Source organism: Crocuta crocuta, unplaced genomic scaffold (assembly GCF_008692635.1).
Source record: "Crocuta crocuta isolate KB4526 unplaced genomic scaffold, BGI_CrCroc_1.0 scaffold282, whole genome shotgun sequence".
Classification (NCBI taxonomy): Eukaryota; Metazoa; Chordata; class Mammalia; order Carnivora; family Hyaenidae; genus Crocuta; species Crocuta crocuta.
Window position 1 is genome coordinate 5,675,807 of NW_027529174.1, and position 6,066 is coordinate 5,681,872.

A 6,066-nucleotide genomic window follows, 5' to 3' on the forward strand; every position below is an offset into this window, starting at 1 on the left:
GATATTTCCATATATCCACTTCCAACCAAGTGTGAACAAAATGAAGCTCATTAGCTCCACCTAATCCTCTCCACCCACCGTGTCTGTGCTCTGTTTTGCCATCTACTCAGTTGCTTCATCCAGAAACCCAGGAGTCGTTCTTTTGACTTCCTCCTCACTTCCCACGTCTAATTCGTTGGTCATCAGGAACAGCCCATCCTAGCCCCTAAATATCTACCAAATCTATCCCCTCCTCTCTGTCCACAGTGTAAGCTTTTGCTCTCACCTTGGCCTTCCCACCAGATCTAAGATAACAGCACACCAACAGGTTTCTTTACCTCCACTCCTATATGCTGTTATTTCCCACAGTACGGCCAGAGGGTGGTCTCTAAAATGCAAATATGATCCTGTGGCTCCCCTGATTCAAATCCATCCATAGGCTTTTCTGTTTCTCTACAGCCCCACAGAGAAGCATTGTCTATCACAGACCAGAGCCTATCACAAGTAAAATTAAATAAGATACTTTTGTGATTATTGATTTAAAGTCTGTCTGCCCCTTTTATATTATAACCTCCATGAAGACAACAATAACAGAATGTGTCTGGTCTCCCCAGGGCCTTGTCATTTCAGTTTTCAATACAGCAATGTATTAAATAAATGAATGAAAACAAACTCTTGAGTGCAATATACAAGGATATCCATGATCTGGCCCTGCTTTCCAGGCAGTTTCCCATCCAGTGTTTATTTTGTTGTGCCCTCCCTCATTGCTGACCTCTAAAGGGACACCGGGCCATGTCACCCCACCACACCTTAGCCCACACTGCTCCCACTTTCCAGGCTGTATCTATAAGCTTTCCACAAGCCCTGCCGCATCCGCCTGGCAAACATCTACTCTTCTTCTAACATACACTTTAAGGATCACATCCCCTGTGAGTCTCCCTCACCCCCTTCCACCCAAATAGAGGGGACCACTTCCTTCCTCCTGGGGCCCCCACTGCACTGCAGGGTAATGTGGAAGAAACAAGGCTTCACATGGTGTGCCTGAGATTTTCTAGAGATCTGTGGGCCAACTTCCTTTCCAATTGTTAGGTGAAATTTGGTTCTGACTGAATTCTATGAAGCTGAAAATCATCTCACGGTGGGCGTTTATTTTACGGAGTGAAAATTTACTTTCTATTCCAGCAGCATAGAGCAAGGTTATCGACAATTTTGACTATTTTTGTTTTTCTTCATGCTCCCCCCCCCCAAAAAAAGGCTTCTGATAATGGGACAGAAACATCACAGGCATTCTACGTAGGTAGATGTATTTCTCAGCCAGTGCTTATAAAAACAAATTTTTAAAGTCCCTCTCCACGTGCCTGCTGCAAGTGTGGCTGACATTACTTGATGTGAGATGTGAGGCCTGTGACTTCTGGATTTCCAAAATGGCTCATCTTTGGGGTCTGCCACAAACTGCCTCAAAGTGGAAATCACCTAAGTTCCATAGATCTTCTTTTTTCTTTTTCTTTTTTTTTAAGATTTTACTTTTAAGCAATCTCTACACCTTGAACTCACAACCTTGAGATCAAGAGTCACATGCTCCGCCAAATGAGCCAGCCAGGCACCCTCCCCCCCCCCATAGATCTTCTTACTTCTATTTTCCCTCTGTTTTAGTTTCACTTATTTTTATTATGTCGCTAGTTCTATGATTACATAAATGGCCTTTACAACTTGTCTTACTTTTCATTAACATAAATCTTTTTGCATTTTTTCTAGCAGAGTAGCTCAAATTTTTATCAGCCTAACAATTCCATAATAAAGCATATTTTCATCTAAGAAACATTTAAAAAATCCCCTGGATAATCTATCTTTACATGCTTCTAAACCTATTGCATAAATCTTGGACCAATGACTGTAAACCTAAAATATGAAACATTAAAATCTTAGTCTTCTTAAATCAAGTCATTATGCTATGGACCTTAAACTTACATGGTGTTATACATCAATTAAAGCTCAATAAAACTGGGGGGAAATATCTTATTCTTCTTGAAGGGCAACCAGTGCCATAAATGAATTGCCTTTTTAAAAATTTTTATTTATTTATTCTTGAAAAAGAGAGGGAGAGAATGAGCAGGGGAGAGGCAGAGAAAGAGGGAGAGAATCCCAAGCAGGCTCCACACTGATAATGTGGGCTTGGGGCTCAGTCTCACCAACTGGAGATGATGACCTGAGCCTAAATCAAGAGCCAGGAGGCACCTGGGTGGCTCAGTCAGTTAAGCGTCCAACTCTTGGTTTCAGCCCAGGTCATGATTTCACAGTTCGTGGGTTCATGCCCCACATCAGGCTCCGCACTGACAGCACAGAACCTGCTTGCAATTCTCTCTTCTACCCATCCTCTCTTCTCTCTTTCTCTCTCTCTGATAAATAAATTAAAAAAAAAAGTCAGACACTTAACCGACTAAGCCACCCAGATGCCCCATGACTCAACATATTTCATTAACCACAATTTTTTGTTTTTATGTCGGTCTCAATGTGTGGTAAGCCAGCCACTGGATCCACCTTTAACCTGGTTTCTGTGTCTTTCTCCAGAATTTCTAAAGCATGATTGCTTCCTGGCAATAAATGTTTCCCACCTGGCTAGAACATTACCCCAAGAATGGCATCAGGTTCTCTCCAAAGATTCCTGCTTTCTCTCAGCAGAGAATGAATAGTTGAGGCTTTTCTGCTATAATATGAAATTTGTGCATATGAAAAACCTCACACTCTGTAAAGTCACACATTAAAAGCCATAGGACTTTGGCACAAATCGAACCGGGAGGACCACTCAAAAGTTAGGCAGCCTTGTAACCAGAGGGCTAAGGAAAACAGGCATTGGTACCTTGACAGTCACCTTGGATGTCCCAGGCAGGCAGGTAGGCGTAGCTAGAGGCTAGCAACGGTAGACGTGAAGAATGCACATGGCCTCTTGAGTGGAAATGCTGGCCACAGTTCAGAGCTGGGGATGCTGGGACAATGCAGACTGAATGAAATCTGAGCCAGGAGCTTCCCGGGCACAGCAGCCAAGAGGGGCTCAAGACCAGGATGCACCAGGGAGCCTGGGTGGCTCAGTGAGTTAAGCATCTGACTTCAGCTCAGGTCATAATCTGGTGGTTCATGACTTTGAGCCCCACGTCAGGCTCTGTGCCGACAGCTTGGAGCCTGGAGCCTGCTTCCAATTCTGTCTCCCTCTTTCTCTCTGCTCCTCCTCTGCTCATACTCTGTCTCTCTCTCTCTCTCTCTCAAAAATAAAATAAAAACCATTAAAAAAAAGTTAAACAAACAAACAAAAAAAGACCAAAGTGCACCAATCCGGGCATCCCTGGAGAGCCTGGTACACATACTCGTTTTTAGTTTTCATAAAACACGACCAAAGAAATCCTGCTTCCAGTATAGCAGCTGAGTTTGTGGGATTTTTTTTTCCTTCCTGATAAAGGTTTTAATTCTACTCTTGCTCTGCTGGCTCCCCTTGCACAGAAAAAAATCCAGTATGATCGAACTTGAGTTCTAGGTTAGGCTGACGTCATTTTTAATCGCATGTGAACTACTTCACATTGTATAAACATACGTCGTGAAACCATCAATTCTTCCCTCCATGCACAGGCAGGGCACGTGGAGGGGTGGAGGCTATTGTTCCCCCTCCTCAAACCAGAGCTGATTTGTGACTGCTTTAACTGATAGAGACCGTGGAAGTGCACTGCAAGATTTCTGAGACTGTCCTAAGAGTTTTACAGCTTCTGCCTCTGGGGTTTTGGAAGCTTGCTCTGGATGAAGCCAGCTACCTCAGAGGAAGTCCAGTTACCCTAAGACCATCGCAGCATAAGAAAGTCCAAGCTAGTCATGTGGAAAGGCCACATGGAGAGCTAGATGCCCAACCAGCTCCCAAATGTCCAGACCTCCTAGCCTAAATGCCAGACATTATAAATAAAGCCAATGACTTCAGCAACGGGCACCTGCTGATTGAAACCCTATTAGATCCACAGCACTAACAACTCAGCTGAACTCATCACCCTCCGGAACTGTGAGAGTTAATAGTAAAATGCTGTTTTATGCCACTGCGTTTTAGAGTGGTTTGTCTGCACATTGTTATCTGAACGTAGAGGAATACATTGTACTGGCGTGTAAAACTTAGGCATGGGAATGCAGAATAGATTATTTCTACTGAGTGTGGGGCACAGCAGGGACTGGTGTCGGTCTCTTCAACCCTAACCACAAAATCTAGCATTCCTGGATAGCGGAAACCCTATGCCCCTTGAGTAGCCTTTCTTAAAGAAATGCGGAAGCAGGATGCTTACCTAAAGGAGGGACTCCACTACCAGACTGAAGACCTAACCAAACCAGTCTGCGCCAAGATGGACCCCAGCACTGACCTTTCACCTGCATTCTGCCTCGTTGTAATAAGAAAAAACGATGCCCAGAGGTGGAGATTTAACATGCTGCACGTCCTGGGAGCTGCGCCTGCGCACTTGACTTCCTGTATCTCTCCCTGCCCCAAAGGTCTCAGCGGTCATTCCTTTCCCGCCTCCGCCCCTTTGAAAACTTTCCCCGCCTTGGAGGTCCCTTAACTTTCTGTGCCGGCTCCCTTGTGCTGGAGCACAACCCCCTGTAAAGGCTTTACCTGGAACTCCCATTTGGCCTTTAGTCAATTTCTATTGTTTAGCGAGTCCAAGGCCCCAAGACAGTAACAAGTGTAGCGTTAGGGTAACTGCAGGCGGGCTATACAGGGGCGGAGCTGGAAGTGATCTCCTTTGTGTACAAGAGTTCACATTAATACTCATGTTTCCTTTTAGATTTGCTCTATGACATACCTACTGGAATTCCAAACTTTAACTGATTTTCTTTCATAATTTGCTGAGCCACAGAATTATTTATAACTTCAACTGAAATAATATAGACCGCATCTTGTTTATCCATTCACCAGTAGATGGTCACTTGGGCTGTTTCCGTAATTTGGCTATTGCAGCTACTGCTGCCCTAAACATCCAGATACATACATCCCTTTGAATTGGTGTGGGGGGGGGGGGCATGTGTGCCCAAGTGGGGGAGGGGCAGAGAGAACCGCAAGCAGGCTTCATGCTCAGCTCGTTGCTGAACCCACTCAGGGCTCCATCTCACCACCCTGAGATCATGACCTGAGCAGAAATCAGGAGTCGGAGCTTAATCTACTGAGCCTCTCAGGTGCCATGTCTCATTCTGCTTTGAACCGCGTTATTTTTCTGACACAGCTGTGTCTAGGAAGAAGTCCGTGGATCAGCTCGTTTGGAAGCTTACCCCTTCCCCAAAATGCCATGCTTTTTTGAGTCATCAGACTGTCCTCCCTCCTTTGTATTAAGACCAAAAACAAACAAACAAACAAACAAACAAACATCCAAACCCAGCTGATGAAACTTTATTGCTAAATAGTAGTTTAAATTCAGGCCCTGATATTGTGCTTGAAATGTAAGCGCCGGTCTCACTTTTTTGCCATAAATTTTTATGGGATTTGTAGGCTATCGTACCAGCACAGTCCAGGCCCTTAAAGCTGGCCTTCCTTGATGTGGATCAAGACACCACCACTGACCCCATAAAAAGAGAGGGCCCTCTGGCTTTTCCTGCAGGTAGTCAAAGGCAACAGGATGTTCTCTGGGAGGTGCACAGGGTACAGCTTGGAGACTCTGGACTATCACAACGACCCCTTCCTTCCCGTCTCTGACAGTGCTCTATGCTCTACCCAGAAGGGCTGGCGATGGCATTGAAGCTCGCTGGGGTTCTACTCAGACCTGGTGGGGCTGCATAAGGATCCACTCCTTTAGAGAAAAAAGAACCTGCCTCCAATGCCCTTCCATTTCACCAGATGTCAGTCCTGAAGCAACCTGTGTCCTGTAGCATCTGGACCATTGGCTCATTAAGTATCGTATTTGATACATAACTCCCACCCCTCGGATCAAATATTGAATGGAACTTAAGGTAAAGTCCGATTTCATATAATTTTTATTTGGTGAATTATTTCATCAAAAGAAAAACAGAGCTGACGCTCCGGTTTTAATGAAAAGGGGTTAGGTGTAGCTGATGAGTTAGAATTAGCACAGCTTT